The sequence below is a fragment of the Somniosus microcephalus genome, unplaced genomic scaffold (genome assembly GCF_052327205.1).
Source record: "Somniosus microcephalus isolate GS21.2 unplaced genomic scaffold, FLI_Smic_1.0 unresolved_chr9, whole genome shotgun sequence".
In the NCBI taxonomy this organism is placed as follows: Eukaryota; Metazoa; Chordata; class Chondrichthyes; order Squaliformes; family Somniosidae; genus Somniosus; species Somniosus microcephalus.
Genome location: NW_028225187.1, coordinates 42,599,575 through 42,619,706, shown reverse-complemented (window position 1 = coordinate 42,619,706; position 20,132 = coordinate 42,599,575). Strand labels below are relative to the sequence as shown.

Sequence of the window (20,132 nt, the reverse complement as noted above, 5' to 3'; positions counted from 1 at the left end):
AAAGTTTGCTGCAACACACCCATTGTAAATTTCATTCAAAATGTATCCCTGTTGTGTGTTGCAAGCAGGAAGTTGGTGTAAGTAAAGTGTGATAAAATTAAGTGCGTTTGATTGGGGTAGCAATAGAGCATTTTATTGTTGGTGTATATAAGAATGCAACTAGCAGAAGAAGGCTTACGATCAATCGACCTCTGGGTTATGGGACCAGCACGCTTCCGCTGCTACACTCTGCTGTCGGTTAACAAACAATCCCGGCTGGTGCTTAGGTTCCGATGCCCCACAGTGCTGTGTGTTAGCGAGACAAATTTCAGCATCCAGCCTGTGTTGAAAACTATAGCATGGCCCTGAAACCGCCCAGAGACCCGGACCCCGCAGCACCCGTGTTTGCAGGCTGACATGGCTGCACGATGTCACAAGGACACTCTGTATTACGACACCGACAATGGGACACACACAAAATGACACACAGGAATCCGGAAAGGGTGTTTCTGGCCACACAAATGGAGGGACAGAGAAAGACAGTGAAGAAACCAAAGAGAGAGAGAGACAGACAGAGCGATTAACACGAGGCAGAGACAGAGACTGAGGGAAAACCGAGACTGCGAGAGAAACAGAGAGGGAGGTAGACAGCCAGGGAAACGGAGACTGAGATGAAGAGAGAGACTTGCATGAAGGTGCGTTCTGCTGTGCAAAGAAATTCCCTGTAGTGCAAAGATGTTCCCTGTTATATAAAATTGTTCCCTCCTGTGTAAAGATGATCGCTGCTGATTATAGATTTTCCCTGTTGTTTAGAGATTTTGTCTGCTTTGTAAAGATGTCCGCTATTGAGTAATTTGTTTGCTGTTGTGTAAAGGTTCTCCGTGTTGTGTAACGGGCTTCCGTTTTGTGTGAAAGTATTGCATGTTGTGTAAAGGCCAAGAGCACCATCTGGTGCTGGCGACACGGCGCTGCAGGAATGCGTTGAGAGAAAGGGTAAGGCCAAGGCTGCTCCAAGTTTGCAGCATTTGCAGCTTATGTTGGTGCGAGTAAAGTGTTTTGAAAGTTGTGTTGCAGGTTCTTGTGTTTTTTGCAAGAAGGAAGTTGCTGTAAGTAAAGCATAAATTGTGATAACAAAACCTGACGCACTGAGCCTGAAATTTATCATAATTTAAGAGAAGAGAACAATAGGAAAAATTTGCCCTCCTAATCACAACTTCCCCAGACTAATGGTATGAAAAACACATCTGACTCTCATCCTGAAGTCAGAGTCCAGATCCCCTCCCCACCCTTTTAGTTTGCAGAATGGATCTTCTCTTAACCATGTCTTAATGTAACTTTCGCTGTCTGGATAGGTTCGATTGACAAAAAGATACTGGTGTTAAATTAATTGGATTGCAGCACAGGAACAAATGGGAGGTGCTGTTGAACCGGCAAGATTGGAAGGGCGAACGGGGAAACGACGGAGAGATGACAGCAATGGGGGGCGCGGTCGATAGATTGCAAGAAATGGAAGAAAGAGTAAACGTGGTGCACATCTGAATAAGTGAGAGGCAGCAGGTGTGGGGACGAGTGAGTGAACGGTCTGAATCCAGTTGGCTGGGTGACGGTGTTTGAAGTGTTCGGCCAATTATGTAGCAGAGGAAATTCTGCGATTCGGATCAGCCTGTCAATAGCAACTGAAGGAAAAGGTGACCCAAAACCGGCATGCCTGCCTGGTTTACTGCTGGTGGTGAAGCGACGAAATTTATAAATGTCGCAATATCTGGCAGCGGTGGGATTCGAACCCACGCCCCCGAAGAGACTGGAGCCTTAATCCAGCGCCTTAGACCGCTCGGCCACGCTACCACGTCAGTGCGCTAAGGAATCTGAAACTAGTGACTGGTGATTGAAATGTGGCCTGGCCTTGTAAATAGCAGGGGAAACAAAAGGAAATTAAATTCGTGGACGGCAAACTCACTTCTGATGCAACCCACTATATCAGAAGCAGCTACGTGTTCACAAGGCAACACTAATAAATAAAAGTTTGCTGCAACACACCCATTGTAAATTTCATTCAAAATGTATCCCTGTTGTGTGTTGCAAGCAGGAAGTTGGTGTAAGTAAAGTGTGATAAAATTAAGTGCGTTTGATTGGGGTAGCAATAGAGCATTTTATTGTTGGTGTATATAAGAATGCAACTAGCAGAAGAAGGCTTACGATCAATCGACCTCTGGGTTATGGGACCAGCACGCTTCCGCTGCTACACTCTGCTGTCGGTTAACAAACAATCCCGGCTGGTGCTTAGGTTCCGATGCCCCACAGTGCTGTGTGTTAGCGAGACAAATTTCAGCATCCAGCCTGTGTTGAAAACTATAGCATGGCCCTGAAACCGCCCAGAGACCCGGACCCCGCAGCGCCCGTGTTTGCAGGCTGACATGGCTGCACGATGTCACAAGGACACTCTGTATTACGACACCGACAATGGGACACACACAAAATGACACACAGGAATCCGGAAAGGGTGTTTCTGGCCACACAAATGGAGGGACAGAGAAAGACACTGAGGAAACCAAAGAGAGAGAGAGACAGACAGAGCGATTAACACGAGGCAGAGACAGAGACTGAGGGAAAACCGAGACTGCGACAGAAACAGAGAGGGAGGTAGACAGCCAGGGAAACGGAGACTGAGATGAAAAGAGAGACTTGCATGATGGTGCGTTCTGCTGTGCAAAGAAATTCCCTGTAGTGTAAAGATGTTCCCTGTTATATAAAATTGTTCCCTCCTGTGTAAAGATGATCGCTGCTGATTATAGATTTTCCCTGTTGTTTAGAGATTTTGTCTGCTTTGTAAAGATGTCCGCTATTGAGCAATGTGTTTCCTGTTGTGTAAAGGTTCTCCGTGTTGTGTAACGGGGTTCCGTTTTGTGTGAAGGTATTGCCTGTTGGGTAAAGGCCAAGAGCACCATCTGGTGCTGGCGACACGGCGCTGCAGGAATGCGTTGAGAGAAAGGGGAAGGCCAAGGCTGCTCCAAGTTTGAAGCATTTGCAGCTTGTGTTGGTGCGAATAAAGTGTTTTGAAAGTTGTGTTGCAGGTTCTTGTGTTTTTTGCAAGAAGGAAGTTGCTGTAAGTAAAGCATAAATTGTGATAACAAAACCTGACGCACTGAGCCTGAAATTTATCATAATTTAAGAGAAGAGAACAATAGGAAAAATTTGCCCTCCTAATCACAACTTCCCCAGACTAATGGTATGAAAAACACATCTGACTCTCATCCTGAAGTCAGAGTCCAGATCCCCTCCCCACCCTTTTCGTTTGCAGAATGGATCTTCTCTTAACCATGTCTTAATGTAACTTTCGCTGTCTGGATAGGTTCGATTGACAAAAAGATACTGGTGTTAAATTAATTGGATTGCAGCACAGGAACAAATGGGAGGTGCTGTTCAACCGGCAAGATTGGAAGGGCGAACGGGGAAACGACGGAGAGATGGTGGGTGCGAGAGTGACAGCGATGGGGGGCGCGGTCGATAGATTGCAAGAAATGGAAGAAAGAGTAAACGTGGTGTACATCTGAATAAGTGAGAGGCAGCAGGTGTGGGGACGAGTGAGTGAACGGTCTGAATTCAGTTGGTTGGGTGATGGTGTTTGTAGTGTTCGGTGCGGGGTTCGGGCCAATTATGGAGCAGAGGAAATTCTGCGATTCGGATCAGCCTGTCAATAGCAACTGAAGGAAAAGGTGACCCAAAACCGGCATGCCTGCCTGGTTTACTGCTGGTGGTGAAGCGACGAAATTTATAAATGTCGCAATATCTGGCAGCGGTGGGATTCGAGGCAGGTGACTCAACCGTGGATAACAGGGGAAATTAGAGACAGCATAAAATCCAAAGATAGGGCGTATAAAATAGCCAAAAAAAGCGCCAGAGCGGAAGATTGGGAACAGTTTAAGATAGAGCAAAGGAGGGCAAAGGGCATGATCAAGAGGGGCAAAATAGCTTACGAAAACAAGCTGGCGGAAAATATAAAAACTAACTCCAAAAGCTTTTATAAATATATCAAAAGGAAAAGACTGGTGAAAACCAAAGTTGGTCCATTGCAGTCAGATACGGGGGAATATATAATGGGAAATAAGGAAATGGCAGATCAACTAAATGCATACTTTGGGTCAGTCTTTACGAAGGAAGACACAAAAAACCTCCCTGGGATATCGGGAAAAATAGGGACATTGGCAAAGGAGGAACTGACGCAAATCAATATCTCTAAGGATATGGTGTTAAGGAAGCTAAAGGGATTGAAGGTGGACAAATCCCCAGGGCCTGATAACATGCATCCTAGGGTACTGAAGGAGGTGGCCCTAGAGATAGCGGATGCACTAAGGATGATTTTTCAGAATTCATTAGACTCGGGAACAGTGCCGATGGATTGGAGGGTAGCTAACGTTACCCCACTATTCAAAAAGGGGGGTAGGGAAAAAGCAGGTAATTACAGACCTGTAAGCCTTACATCAGTTGTGGGCAAAATGCTGGAGTCCATCATTAAGGATGAAATAGCGGAGCACTTAGCAAATGGGGACAGGATAGGACAGAGTCAACATGGATTTACAAAGGGTAAATCGTGCTTGACTAATCTATTGGAATTTTTTGAGGGAGTAACTGGTAGAATAGATGGGGGAGAGCCAGTAGATGTGGTGTACCTGGACTTCCAAAAGGCCTTCGATAAGGTCCCACATAAAAGATTAGCATGGAAAATTGAGGCTCATGGGATAAAGGGGAAAGTTTTGGCGTGGATAGGGAACTGGCTGTCAGATAGAAAACAGAGAGTTGGAATAAACGGCTCATTTTCTGAATGGCAGGCAGTAACAAGTGGGGTACCACAGGGATCTGTCCTGGGCCCCCAGCTGTTCACAATTTACATTAATGACCTGGATCAGGGAGTCGGATGCAGCATTTCCAAATTTGCAGACGACACTAAACTAGGAGGTGGGGTGGGCTCAGAGGAAGAGACCAGGAAGCTCCAGAGCGATTTGGACAGACTGGGCGATTGGGCGGATAAATGGCAGATGCACTATAATGTGGACAAGTGCGAAGTTATCCACCTTGGGTGCAGGAACGGGAGGGCAAATTATTATTTAAATGGCAATAGATTGGGAGAGGGGGAAGTACAGAGAGACCTGGGTGTTCTTGTACACCAGTCACTGAAGGCGAGCATGCAGGTGCAACAGGCGGTCAAGAAGGCAAACGGTATGCTGGCCTTCATAGCAAAAGGGTTAGAATACAGGAACAGGGATACCTTGCTGCAGCTGTACAGGGCACTGGTGAGACCACACCTCGAGTACTGTGTACAGTTTTGGTCGCCTCATCTGAGGAAGGATGTTCTTGCCATGGAGGGGGTGCAGCGGCGATTCACCAGGCTGATACCAGGAATGGCGGGAATGACCTATGAGGAGAGACTATGTAGTTTAGGGATGTACACACTGGAGTTTAGAAGATTGAGAGGGGACCTCATAGAAGTGTATAAAATTCTGACAGGTCTAGACAGACTGGATGCAGAAGGAATGTTTCCCTTGGCGGGTGAGAACAGAACTAGAGGACATAATTTAAGGATAAGGGCTAAACCATTTAGGACAGAGATGAGGGGGAATTTCTTCACTCAGAGAGTGGTGAACCTGTGGAACTCATTGCCACAGAGGGCAGTGTACGCCAGCTCATTAAATATATTTAAGAGGGAATTAGATATATTTCTACGGGCAAAAGGGGTTAAGGGTTACGGAGAGAAGGCGGGGACGGGATACTGAATTAAAGGATCAGCCATGATCTCATCGAATGGCGGAGCAGGCACGAAGGGCCGAATGGCCTACTCCTGCTCCTATCTTCTATGTATCTATGTATCTATGAACCCACGCCCCCGAAGAGACTGGAGCCTTAATCCAGCGCCTTAGACCGCTCGGCCACGCTACCACGTCAGTGCGCTAAGGAATCTGAAACTAGTGACTGGTGATTGAAATGTGGCCTGGTCTTGTAAATAGCAGGGGAAACAAAAGGAAATTAAATTCGTGGACGGCAAACTCACTTCTGATGCAACCCACTCTATCAGAAGCAGCTACGTGTTCACAAGGCAACACTAATAAATAAAAGTTTGCTGCAACACACCCATTGCAAATTTCATTCAAAATGTATCCCTGTTGTGTGTTGCAAGCAGGAAGTTGGTGTAAGTAAAGTGTGATAAAATTAAGTGCGTTTGATTGGGGTAGCAATAGAGCATTTTATTGTTGGTGTATATAAGAATGCAACTAGCAGAAGAAGGCTTACGATCAATCGACCTCTGGGTTATGGGACCAGCACGCTTCCGCTGCTACACTCTGCTGTCGGTTAACAAACAATCCCGGCTGGTGCTTAGGTTCCGATGCCCCACAGTGCTGTGTGTTAGCGAGACAAATTTCAGCATCCAGCCTGTGTTGAAAACTATAGCATGGCCCTGAAACCGCCCAGAGACCCGGACCCCGCAGCACCCGTGTTTGCAGGCTGACATGGCTGCACGATGTCACAAGGACACTCTGTATTACGACACCGACAATGGGACACACACAAAATGACACACAGGAATCCGGAAAGGGTGTTTCTGGCCACACAAATGGAGGGACAGAGAAAGACAGTGAAGAAACCAAAGAGAGAGAGAGACAGACAGAGCGATTAACACGAGGCAGAGACAGAGACTGAGGGAAAACCGAGACTGCGAGAGAAACAGAGAGGGAGGTAGACAGCCAGGGAAACGGAGACTGAGATGAAGAGAGAGACTTGCATGAAGGTGCGTTCTGCTGTGCAAAGAAATTCCCTGTAGTGCAAAGATGTTCCCTGTTATATAAAATTGCTCCCTCCTGTGTAAAGATGATCGCTGCTGATTATAGATTTTCCCTGTTGTTTAGAGATTTTGTCTGCTTTGTAAAGATGTCCGCTATTGAGTAATTTGTTTGCTGTTGTGTAAAGGTTCTCCGTGTTGTGTAACGGGCTTCCGTTTTGTGTGAAAGTATTGCATGTTGTGTAAAGGCCAAGAGCACCATCTGGTGCTGGCGACACGGCGCTGCAGGAATGCGTTGAGAGAAAGGGTAAGGCCAAGGCTGCTCCAAGTTTGCAGCATTTGCAGCTTATGTTGGTGCGAGTAAAGTGTTTTGAAAGTTGTGTTGCAGGTTCTTGTGTTTTTTGCAAGAAGGAAGTTGCTGTAAGTAAAGCATAAATTGTGATAACAAAACCTGACGCACTGAGCCTGAAATTTATCATAATTTAAGAGAAGAGAACAATAGGAAAAATTTGCCCTCCTAATCACAACTTCCCCAGACTAATGGTATGAAAAACACATCTGACTCTCATCCTGAAGTCAGAGTCCAGATCCCCTCCCCACCCTTTTAGTTTGCAGAATGGATCTTCTCTTAACCATGTCTTAATGTAACTTTCGCTGTCTGGATAGGTTCGATTGACAAAAAGATACTGGTGTTAAATTAATTGGATTGCAGCACAGGAACAAATGGGAGGTGCTGTTGAACCGGCAAGATTGGAAGGGCGAACGGGGAAACGACGGAGAGATGACAGCAATGGGGGGCGCGGTCGATAGATTGCAAGAAATGGAAGAAAGAGTAAACGTGGTGCACATCTGAATAAGTGAGAGGCAGCAGGTGTGGGGACGAGTGAGTGAACGGTCTGAATCCAGTTGGTTGGGTGACGGTGTTTGAAGTGTTCGGCCAATTATGTAGCAGAGGAAATTCTGCGATTCGGATCAGCCTGTCAATAGCAACTGAAGGAAAAGGTGACCCAAAACCGGCATGCCTGCCTGGTTTACTGCTGGTGGTGAAGCGACGAAATTTATAAATGTCGCAATATCTGGCAGCGGTGGGATTCGAGGCAGGTGACTCAACCGTGGATAACAGGGGAAATTAGAGACAGCATAAAATCCAAAGATAGGGCGTATAAAATAGCCAAAAAAAGCGCCAGAGCGGAAGATTGGGAACAGTTTAAGATAGAGCAAAGGAGGGCAAAGGGCATGATCAAGAGGGGCAAAATAGCTTACGAAAACAAGCTGGCGGAAAATATAAAAACTAACTCCAAAAGCTTTTATAAATATATCAAAAGGAAAAGACTGGTGAAAACCAAAGTTGGTCCATTGCAGTCAGATACGGGGGAATATATAATGGGAAATAAGGAAATGGCAGATCAACTAAATGCATACTTTGGGTCAGTCTTTACGAAGGAAGACACAAAAAACCTCCCTGGGATATCGGGAAAAATAGGGACATTGGCAAAGGAGGAACTGACGCAAATCAATATCTCTAAGGATATGGTGTTAAGGAAGCTAAAGGGATTGAAGGTGGACAAATCCCCAGGGCCTGATAACATGCATCCTAGGGTACTGAAGGAGGTGGCCCTAGAGATAGCGGATGCACTAAGGATGATTTTTCAGAATTCATTAGACTCGGGAACAGTGCCGATGGATTGGAGGGTAGCTAACGTTACCCCACTATTCAAAAAGGGGGGTAGGGAAAAAGCAGGTAATTACAGACCTGTAAGCCTTACATCAGTTGTGGGCAAAATGCTGGAGTCCATCATTAAGGATGAAATAGCGGAGCACTTAGCAAATGGGGACAGGATAGGACAGAGTCAACATGGATTTACAAAGGGTAAATCGTGCTTGACTAATCTATTGGAATTTTTTGAGGGAGTAACTGGTAGAATAGATGGGGGAGAGCCAGTAGATGTGGTGTACCTGGACTTCCAAAAGGCCTTCGATAAGGTCCCACATAAAAGATTAGCATGGAAAATTGAGGCTCATGGGATAAAGGGGAAAGTTTTGGCGTGGATAGGGAACTGGCTGTCAGATAGAAAACAGAGAGTTGGAATAAACGGCTCATTTTCTGAATGGCAGGCAGTAACAAGTGGGGTACCACAGGGATCTGTCCTGGGCCCCCAGCTGTTCACAATTTACATTAATGACCTGGATCAGGGAGTCGGATGCAGCATTTCCAAATTTGCAGACGACACTAAACTAGGAGGTGGGGTGGGCTCAGAGGAAGAGACCAGGAAGCTCCAGAGCGATTTGGACAGACTGGGCGATTGGGCGGATAAATGGCAGATGCACTATAATGTGGACAAGTGCGAAGTTATCCACCTTGGGTGCAGGAACGGGAGGGCAAATTATTATTTAAATGGCAATAGATTGGGAGAGGGGGAAGTACAGAGAGACCTGGGTGTTCTTGTACACCAGTCACTGAAGGCGAGCATGCAGGTGCAACAGGCGGTCAAGAAGGCAAACGGTATGCTGGCCTTCATAGCAAAAGGGTTAGAATACAGGAACAGGGATACCTTGCTGCAGCTGTACAGGGCACTGGTGAGACCACACCTCGAGTACTGTGTACAGTTTTGGTCGCCTCATCTGAGGAAGGATGTTCTTGCCATGGAGGGGGTGCAGCGGCGATTCACCAGGCTGATACCAGGAATGGCGGGAATGACCTATGAGGAGAGACTATGTAGTTTAGGGATGTACACACTGGAGTTTAGAAGATTGAGAGGGGACCTCATAGAAGTGTATAAAATTCTGACAGGTCTAGACAGACTGGATGCAGAAGGAATGTTTCCCTTGGCGGGTGAGAACAGAACTAGAGGACATAATTTAAGGATAAGGGCTAAACCATTTAGGACAGAGATGAGGGGGAATTTCTTCACTCAGAGAGTGGTGAACCTGTGGAACTCATTGCCACAGAGGGCAGTGTACGCCAGCTCATTAAATATATTTAAGAGGGAATTAGATATATTTCTACGGGCAAAAGGGGTTAAGGGTTACGGAGAGAAGGCGGGGACGGGATACTGAATTAAAGGATCAGCCATGATCTCATCGAATGGCGGAGCAGGCACGAAGGGCCGAATGGCCTACTCCTGCTCCTATCTTCTATGTATCTATGTATCTATGAACCCACGCCCCCGAAGAGACTGGAGCCTTAATCCAGCGCCTTAGACCGCTCGGCCACGCTACCACGTCAGTGCGCTAAGGAATCTGAAACTAGTGACTGGTGATTGAAATGTGGCCTGGTCTTGTAAATAGCAGGGGAAACAAAAGGAAATTAAATTCGTGGACGGCAAACTCACTTCTGATGCAACCCACTCTATCAGAAGCAGCTACGTGTTCACAAGGCAACACTAATAAATAAAAGTTTGCTGCAACACACCCATTGCAAATTTCATTCAAAATGTATCCCTGTTGTGTGTTGCAAGCAGGAAGTTGGTGTAAGTAAAGTGTGATAAAATTAAGTGCGTTTGATTGGGGTAGCAATAGAGCATTTTATTGTTGGTGTATATAAGAATGCAACTAGCAGAAGAAGGCTTACGATCAATCGACCTCTGGGTTATGGGACCAGCACGCTTCCGCTGCTACACTCTGCTGTCGGTTAACAAACAATCCCGGCTGGTGCTTAGGTTCCGATGCCCCACAGTGCTGTGTGTTAGCGAGACAAATTTCAGCATCCAGCCTGTGTTGAAAACTATAGCATGGCCCTGAAACCGCCCAGAGACCCGGACCCCGCAGCACCCGTGTTTGCAGGCTGACATGGCTGCACGATGTCACAAGGACACTCTGTATTACGACACCGACAATGGGACACACACAAAATGACACACAGGAATCCGGAAAGGGTGTTTCTGGCCACACAAATGGAGGGACAGAGAAAGACAGTGAAGAAACCAAAGAGAGAGAGAGACAGACAGAGCGATTAACACGAGGCAGAGACAGAGACTGAGGGAAAACCGAGACTGCGAGAGAAACAGAGAGGGAGGTAGACAGCCAGGGAAACGGAGACTGAGATGAAGAGAGAGACTTGCATGAAGGTGCGTTCTGCTGTGCAAAGAAATTCCCTGTAGTGCAAAGATGTTCCCTGTTATATAAAATTGCTCCCTCCTGTGTAAAGATGATCGCTGCTGATTATAGATTTTCCCTGTTGTTTAGAGATTTTGTCTGCTTTGTAAAGATGTCCGCTATTGAGTAATTTGTTTGCTGTTGTGTAAAGGTTCTCCGTGTTGTGTAACGGGCTTCCGTTTTGTGTGAAAGTATTGCATGTTGTGTAAAGGCCAAGAGCACCATCTGGTGCTGGCGACACGGCGCTGCAGGAATGCGTTGAGAGAAAGGGTAAGGCCAAGGCTGCTCCAAGTTTGCAGCATTTGCAGCTTATGTTGGTGCGAGTAAAGTGTTTTGAAAGTTGTGTTGCAGGTTCTTGTGTTTTTTGCAAGAAGGAAGTTGCTGTAAGTAAAGCATAAATTGTGATAACAAAACCTGACGCACTGAGCCTGAAATTTATCATAATTTAAGAGAAGAGAACAATAGGAAAAATTTGCCCTCCTAATCACAACTTCCCCAGACTAATGGTATGAAAAACACATCTGACTCTCATCCTGAAGTCAGAGTCCAGATCCCCTCCCCACCCTTTTAGTTTGCAGAATGGATCTTCTCTTAACCATGTCTTAATGTAACTTTCGCTGTCTGGATAGGTTCGATTGACAAAAAGATACTGGTGTTAAATTAATTGGATTGCAGCACAGGAACAAATGGGAGGTGCTGTTGAACCGGCAAGATTGGAAGGGCGAACGGGGAAACGACGGAGAGATGACAGCAATGGGGGGCGCGGTCGATAGATTGCAAGAAATGGAAGAAAGAGTAAACGTGGTGCACATCTGAATAAGTGAGAGGCAGCAGGTGTGGGGACGAGTGAGTGAACGGTCTGAATCCAGTTGGTTGGGTGACGGTGTTTGAAGTGTTCGGCCAATTATGTAGCAGAGGAAATTCTGCGATTCGGATCAGCCTGTCAATAGCAACTGAAGGAAAAGGTGACCCAAAACCGGCATGCCTGCCTGGTTTACTGCTGGTGGTGAAGCGACGAAATTTATAAATGTCGCAATATCTGGCAGCGGTGGGATTCGAACCCACGCCCCCGAAGAGACTGGAGCCTTAGTCCAGCGCCTTAGACCGCTCGGCCACGCTACCACGTCAGTGCGCTAAGGAATCTGAAACTAGTGACTGGTGATTGAAATGTGGCCTGGTCTTGTAAATAGCAGGGGAAACAAACGGAAATTAAATTCGTGGACGGCAAACTCACTTCTGATGCAACCCACTATATCAGAAGCAGCTACGTGTTCACAAGGCAACGCTAATAAATAAAAGTTTGCTGCAACACACCCATTGTAAATTTCATTCAAAATTTATCCCTGTTGTGTGTTGGAAGCAGGAAGTTGGTGTAAGTAAAGTGTGATAAAATTAAGTGCGTTTGATTGGGGTAGCAATAGAGCATTTTATTGTTGGTGTATATAAGAATGCAACTAGCAGAAGAAGGCTTACGATCAATCGACCTCTGGGTTATGGGACCAGCACGCTTCCGCTGCTACACTCTGCTGTCGGTTAACAAACAATCCCGGCTGGTGCTTAGGTTCCGATGCCCCACAGTGCTGTGTGTTAGCGAGACAAATTTCAGCATCCAGCCTGTGTTGAAAACTATAGCATGGCCCTGAAACCGCCCAGAGACCCGGACCCCGCAGCACCCGTGTTTGCAGGCTGACATGGCTGCACGATGTCACAAGGACACTCTGTATTACGACACCGACAATGGGACACACACAAAATGACACACAGGAATCCGGAAAGGGTGTTTCTGGCCACACAAATGGAGGGACAGAGAAAGACACTGGTGAAACAAAAGAGAGAGAGAGAGACAGACAGAGCGATTAACACGAGGCAGAGACAGAGACTGAGGGAAAACCGAGGCTGCGAGAGAAACAGAGAGGGAGGTAGACAGCCAGGGAAACGGAGACTGAGATGAAGAGAGAGACTTGCATGAAGGTGCGTTCTGCTGTGCAAAGAAATTCCCTGTAGTTCCCTGTTTCTAAAATTGTTCCCTCCTGTGTAAAGATGATCGCTGCTGATTATAGATTTTCCCTGTTGTTTAGAGATTTTGTCTGCTTTGTAAAGATGTCCGCTATTGAGTAATGTGTTTCCTGTTGTGTAAAGGTTCTCCGTGTTGTGTAACGGGCTTCCGTTTTGTGTGAAGGTATTGCCTGTTGTGTAAAGGCCAAGAGCACCATCTGGTGCTGGCGACCCGGCGCTGCAGGAATGCGTTGAGAGAAAGGGTAAGGCCAAGGCTGCTCCAAGTTTGCAGCATTTGCAGCTTATGTTGGTGCGAATAAAGTGTTTTGAAAGTTGTGTTGCAGGTTCTTGTGTTTTTTGCAAGAAGGAAGTTGCTGTAAGTAAAGCATAAATTGTGATAACAAAACCTGACGCACTGAGCCTGAAATTTATCATAATTTAAGAGAAGAGAACAATAGGAAAAATTTGCCCTCCTAATCACAACTTCCCCAGACTAATGGTATGAAAAACACATCTGACTCTCATCCTGAAGTCAGAGTCCAGATCCCCTCCTCACCCTTTTCGTTTGCAGAATGCATCTTCTCTTAACCATGTCTTAATGTAACTTTCGCTGTCTGGATAGGTTCGATTGACAAAAAGATACTGGTGTTAAATTAATTGGATTGCAGCACAGGAACAAATGGGAGGTGCTGTTGAACCGGCAAGATTGGAAGGGCGAACGGGGAAACGACGGAGAGATGACAGCAATGGGGGGCGCGGTCGATAGATTGCAAGAAATGGAAGAAAGAGTAAACGTGGTGCACATCTGAATAAGTGAGAGGCAGCAGGTGTGGGGACGAGTGAGTGAACGGTCTGAATCCAGTTGGTTGGGTGACGGTGTTTGAAGTGTTCGGCCAATTATGTAGCAGAGGAAATTCTGCGATTCGGATCAGCCTGTCAATAGCAACTGAAGGAAAAGGTGACCCAAAACCGGCATGCCTGCCTGGTTTACTGCTGGTGGTGAAGCGACGAAATTTATAAATGTCGCAATATCTGGCAGCGGTGGGATTCGAGGCAGGTGACTCAACCGTGGATAACAGGGGAAATTAGAGACAGCATAAAATCCAAAGATAGGGCGTATAAAATAGCCAAAAAAAGCGCCAGAGCGGAAGATTGGGAACAGTTTAAGATAGAGCAAAGGAGGGCAAAGGGCATGATCAAGAGGGGCAAAATAGCTTACGAAAACAAGCTGGCGGAAAATATAAAAACTAACTCCAAAAGCTTTTATAAATATATCAAAAGGAAAAGACTGGTGAAAACCAAAGTTGGTCCATTGCAGTCAGATACGGGGGAATATATAATGGGAAATAAGGAAATGGCAGATCAACTAAATGCATACTTTGGGTCAGTCTTTACGAAGGAAGACACAAAAAACCTCCCTGGGATATCGGGAAAAATAGGGACATTGGCAAAGGAGGAACTGACGCAAATCAATATCTCTAAGGATATGGTGTTAAGGAAGCTAAAGGGATTGAAGGTGGACAAATCCCCAGGGCCTGATAACATGCATCCTAGGGTACTGAAGGAGGTGGCCCTAGAGATAGCGGATGCACTAAGGATGATTTTTCAGAATTCATTAGACTCGGGAACAGTGCCGATGGATTGGAGGGTAGCTAACGTTACCCCACTATTCAAAAAGGGGGGTAGGGAAAAAGCAGGTAATTACAGACCTGTAAGCCTTACATCAGTTGTGGGCAAAATGCTGGAGTCCATCATTAAGGATGAAATAGCGGAGCACTTAGCAAATGGGGACAGGATAGGACAGAGTCAACATGGATTTACAAAGGGTAAATCGTGCTTGACTAATCTATTGGAATTTTTTGAGGGAGTAACTGGTAGAATAGATGGGGGAGAGCCAGTAGATGTGGTGTACCTGGACTTCCAAAAGGCCTTCGATAAGGTCCCACATAAAAGATTAGCATGGAAAATTGAGGCTCATGGGATAAAGGGGAAAGTTTTGGCGTGGATAGGGAACTGGCTGTCAGATAGAAAACAGAGAGTTGGAATAAACGGCTCATTTTCTGAATGGCAGGCAGTAACAAGTGGGGTACCACAGGGATCTGTCCTGGGCCCCCAGCTGTTCACAATTTACATTAATGACCTGGATCAGGGAGTCGGATGCAGCATTTCCAAATTTGCAGACGACACTAAACTAGGAGGTGGGGTGGGCTCAGAGGAAGAGACCAGGAAGCTCCAGAGCGATTTGGACAGACTGGGCGATTGGGCGGATAAATGGCAGATGCACTATAATGTGGACAAGTGCGAAGTTATCCACCTTGGGTGCAGGAACGGGAGGGCAAATTATTATTTAAATGGCAATAGATTGGGAGAGGGGGAAGTACAGAGAGACCTGGGTGTTCTTGTACACCAGTCACTGAAGGCGAGCATGCAGGTGCAACAGGCGGTCAAGAAGGCAAACGGTATGCTGGCCTTCATAGCAAAAGGGTTAGAATACAGGAACAGGGATACCTTGCTGCAGCTGTACAGGGCACTGGTGAGACCACACCTCGAGTACTGTGTACAGTTTTGGTCGCCTCATCTGAGGAAGGATGTTCTTGCCATGGAGGGGGTGCAGCGGCGATTCACCAGGCTGATACCAGGAATGGCGGGAATGACCTATGAGGAGAGACTATGTAGTTTAGGGATGTACACACTGGAGTTTAGAAGATTGAGAGGGGACCTCATAGAAGTGTATAAAATTCTGACAGGTCTAGACAGACTGGATGCAGAAGGAATGTTTCCCTTGGCGGGTGAGAACAGAACTAGAGGACATAATTTAAGGATAAGGGCTAAACCATTTAGGACAGAGATGAGGGGGAATTTCTTCACTCAGAGAGTGGTGAACCTGTGGAACTCATTGCCACAGAGGGCAGTGTACGCCAGCTCATTAAATATATTTAAGAGGGAATTAGATATATTTCTACGGGCAAAAGGGGTTAAGGGTTACGGAGAGAAGGCGGGGACGGGATACTGAATTAAAGGATCAGCCATGATCTCATCGAATGGCGGAGCAGGCACGAAGGGCCGAATGGCCTACTCCTGCTCCTATCTTCTATGTATCTATGTATCTATGAACCCACGCCCCCGAAGAGACTGGAGCCTTAATCCAGCGCCTTAGACCGCTCGGCCACGCTACCACGTCAGTGCGCTAAGGAATCTGAAACTAGTGACTGGTGATTGAAATGTGGCCTGGTCTTGTAAATAGCAGGGGAAACAAAAGGAAATTAAATTCGTGGACGGCAAACTCACTTCTGATGCAACCCACTCTATCAGAAGCAGCTACGTGTTCACAAGGCAACACTAATAAATAAAAGTTTGCTGCAACACACCCATTGCAAATTTCATTCAAAATGTATCCCTGTTGTGTGTTGCAAGCAGGAAGTTGGTGTAAGTAAAGTGTGATAAAATTAAGTGCGTTTGATTGGGGTAGCAATAGAGCATTTTATTGTTGGTGTATATAAGAATGCAACTAGCAGAAGAAGGCTTACGATCAATCGACCTCTGGGTTATGGGACCAGCACGCTTCCGCTGCTACACTCTGCTGTCGGTTAACAAACAATCCCGGCTGGTGCTTAGGTTCCGATGCCCCACAGTGCTGTGTGTTAGCGAGACAAATTTCAGCATCCAGCCTGTGTTGAAAACTATAGCATGGCCCTGAAACCGCCCAGAGACCCGGACCCCGCAGCACCCGTGTTTGCAGGCTGACATGGCTGCACGATGTCACAAGGACACTCTGTATTACGACACCGACAATGGGACACACACAAAATGACACACAGGAATCCGGAAAGGGTGTTTCTGGCCACACAAATGGAGGGACAGAGAAAGACAGTGAAGAAACCAAAGAGAGAGAGAGACAGACAGAGCGATTAACACGAGGCAGAGACAGAGACTGAGGGAAAACCGAGACTGCGAGAGAAACAGAGAGGGAGGTAGACAGCCAGGGAAACGGAGACTGAGATGAAGAGAGAGACTTGCATGAAGGTGCGTTCTGCTGTGCAAAGAAATTCCCTGTAGTGCAAAGATGTTCCCTGTTATATAAAATTGCTCCCTCCTGTGTAAAGATGATCGCTGCTGATTATAGATTTTCCCTGTTGTTTAGAGATTTTGTCTGCTTTGTAAAGATGTCCGCTATTGAGTAATTTGTTTGCTGTTGTGTAAAGGTTCTCCGTGTTGTGTAACGGGCTTCCGTTTTGTGTGAAAGTATTGCATGTTGTGTAAAGGCCAAGAGCACCATCTGGTGCTGGCGACACGGCGCTGCAGGAATGCGTTGAGAGAAAGGGTAAGGCCAAGGCTGCTCCAAGTTTGCAGCATTTGCAGCTTATGTTGGTGCGAGTAAAGTGTTTTGAAAGTTGTGTTGCAGGTTCTTGTGTTTTTTGCAAGAAGGAAGTTGCTGTAAGTAAAGCATAAATTGTGATAACAAAACCTGACGCACTGAGCCTGAAATTTATCATAATTTAAGAGAAGAGAACAATAGGAAAAATTTGCCCTCCTAATCACAACTTCCCCAGACTAATGGTATGAAAAACACATCTGACTCTCATCCTGAAGTCAGAGTCCAGATCCCCTCCCCACCCTTTTAGTTTGCAGAATGGATCTTCTCTTAACCATGTCTTAATGTAACTTTCGCTGTCTGGATAGGTTCGATTGACAAAAAGATACTGGTGTTAAATTAATTGGATTGCAGCACAGGAACAAATGGGAGGTGCTGTTGAACCGGCAAGATTGGAAGGGCGAACGGGGAAACGACGGAGAGATGACAGCAATGGGGGGCGCGGTCGATAGATTGCAAGAAATGGAAGAAAGAGTAAACGTGGTGCACATCTGAATAAGTGAGAGGCAGCAGGTGTGGGGACGAGTGAGTGAACGGTCTGAATCCAGTTGGTTGGGTGACGGTGTTTGAAGTGTTCGGCCAATTATGTAGCAGAGGAAATTCTGCGATTCGGATCAGCCTGTCAATAGCAACTGAAGGAAAAGGTGACCCAAAACCGGCATGCCTGCCTGGTTTACTGCTGGTGGTGAAGCGACGAAATTTATAAATGTCGCAATATCTGGCAGCGGTGGGATTCGAACCCACGCCCCCGAAGAGACTGGAGCCTTAGTCCAGCGCCTTAGACCGCTCGGCCACGCTACCACGTCAGTGCGCTAAGGAATCTGAAACTAGTGACTGGTGATTGAAATGTGGCCTGGTCTTGTAAATAGCAGGGGAAACAAACGGAAATTAAATTCGTGGACGGCAAACTCACTTCTGATGCAACCCACTATATCAGAAGCAGCTACGTGTTCACAAGGCAACGCTAATAAATAAAAGTTTGCTGCAACACACCCATTGTAAATTTCATTCAAAATTTATCCCTGTTGTGTGTTGGAAGCAGGAAGTTGGTGTAAGTAAAGTGTGATAAAATTAAGTGCGTTTGATTGGGGTAGCAATAGAGCATTTTATTGTTGGTGTATATAAGAATGCAACTAGCAGAAGAAGGCTTACGATCAATCGACCTCTGGGTTATGGGACCAGCACGCTTCCGCTGCTACACTCTGCTGTCGGTTAACAAACAATCCCGGCTGGTGCTTAGGTTCCGATGCCCCACAGTGCTGTGTGTTAGCGAGACAAATTTCAGCATCCAGCCTGTGTTGAAAACTATAGCATGGCCCTGAAACCGCCCAGAGACCCGGACCCCGCAGCACCCGTGTTTGCAGGCTGACATGGCTGCACGATGTCACAAGGACACTCTGTATTACGACACCGACAATGGGACACACACAAAATGACACACAGGAATCCGGAAAGGGTGTTTCTGGCCACACAAATGGAGGGACAGAGAAAGACACTGGTGAAACAAAAGAGAGAGAGAGAGACAGACAGAGCGATTAACACGAGGCAGAGACAGAGACTGAGGGAAAACCGAGGCTGCGAGAGAAACAGAGAGGGAGGTAGACAGCCAGGGAAACGGAGACTGAGATGAAGAGAGAGACTTGCATGAAGGTGCGTTCTGCTGTGCAAAGAAATTCCCTGTAGTTCCCTGTTTCTAAAATTGTTCCCTCCTGTGTAAAGATGATCGCTGCTGATTATAGATTTTCCCTGTTGTTTAGAGATTTTGTCTGCTTTGTAAAGATGTCCGCTATTGAGTAATGTGTTTCCTGTTGTGTAAAGGTTCTCCGTGTTGTGTAACGGGCTTCCGTTTTGTGTGAAGGTATTGCCTGTTGTGTAAAGGCCAAGAGCACCATCTGGTGCTGGCGACCCGGCGCTGCAGGAATGCGTTGAGAGAAAGGGTAAGGCCAAGGCTGCTCCAAGTTTGCAGCATTTGCAGCTTATGTTGGTGCGAATAAAGTGTTTTGAAAGTTGTGTTGCAGGTTCTTGTGTTTTTTGCAAGAAGGAAGTTGCTGTAAGTAAAGCATAAATTGTGATAACAAAACCTGACGCACTGAGCCTGAAATTTATCATAATTTAAGAGAAGAGAACAATAGGAAAAATTTGCCCTCCTAATCACAACTTCCCCAGACTAATGGTATGAAAAACACATCTGACTCTCATCCTGAAGTCAGAGTCCAGATCCCCTCCTCACCCTTTTCGTTTGCAGAATGGATCTTCTCTTAACCATGTCTTAATGTAACTTTCGCTGTCTGGATAGGTTCGATTGACAAAAAGATACTGGTGTTAAATTAATTGGATTGCAGCACAGGAACAAATGGGAGGTGCTGTTCAACGGGCAAGATTGGAAGGGCGAACGGGGAAAGGACGGAGAGATGGTGGGTGCGAGAGTGACAGCAACGGGGGGCGCGGTCGATAGATTGCAAGAAATGGAAGAAAGAGTAAACGTGGTGCACATCTGAATAAGTGAGAGGCAGCAGGTGTGGGGACGAGTGAGTGAACGGTCTGAATCCAGCTGGTGAAACTCCACAGCCCCCCTGTATAAGACCCCCATATCTCCATCCCTGTATAATCCTGCCCGCCCTGTCAATCTCCCTCCCCACCGCTGGTGAAACTCCACAGCCCCCCCTGTATAAGACCCCCATATATCTCCATCCCTGTATAATCCCCCCGCCCGCCCTGTCAATCTCCCTCCCCACCGCTGGTGAAACTCCACAGCCCCCCCTGTATAAGACCCCCATATCTCCATCCATGTATAATCCCCCCGCCCTGTCAATCTCCCTCCCCACCGCTGGTGAAACTCCACAGCCCCCCTGTATAAGACCCCCATATATCTCCATCCATGTATAATCCCCCCGCCCTGTCAATCTCCCTCCCCACCGCTGG

General features: G+C 46.6%; 3 non-coding genes across 3 annotated transcripts; all 3 read right to left on the bottom strand.

Moving 5' to 3' along the window:
* Nucleotides 1-1,742: 1,742 nt before the first annotated feature.
* On the bottom strand, nucleotides 1,743-1,824 carry trnal-aag (transfer RNA leucine (anticodon AAG)). The gene has a single exon. It is a non-coding gene; the product is annotated as a tRNA-Leu (tRNA).
* Nucleotides 1,825-11,883: 10,059 nt separating this feature from the next.
* On the bottom strand, nucleotides 11,884-11,965 carry trnal-aag (transfer RNA leucine (anticodon AAG)). The gene has a single exon. It is a non-coding gene; the product is annotated as a tRNA-Leu (tRNA).
* A 5,964-nt stretch (nucleotides 11,966-17,929) lies between these two features.
* Nucleotides 17,930-18,011, bottom strand: trnal-aag (transfer RNA leucine (anticodon AAG)). The gene has a single exon. It is a non-coding gene; the product is annotated as a tRNA-Leu (tRNA).
* Between the last annotated feature and the right edge of the window lie 2,121 nt (nucleotides 18,012-20,132).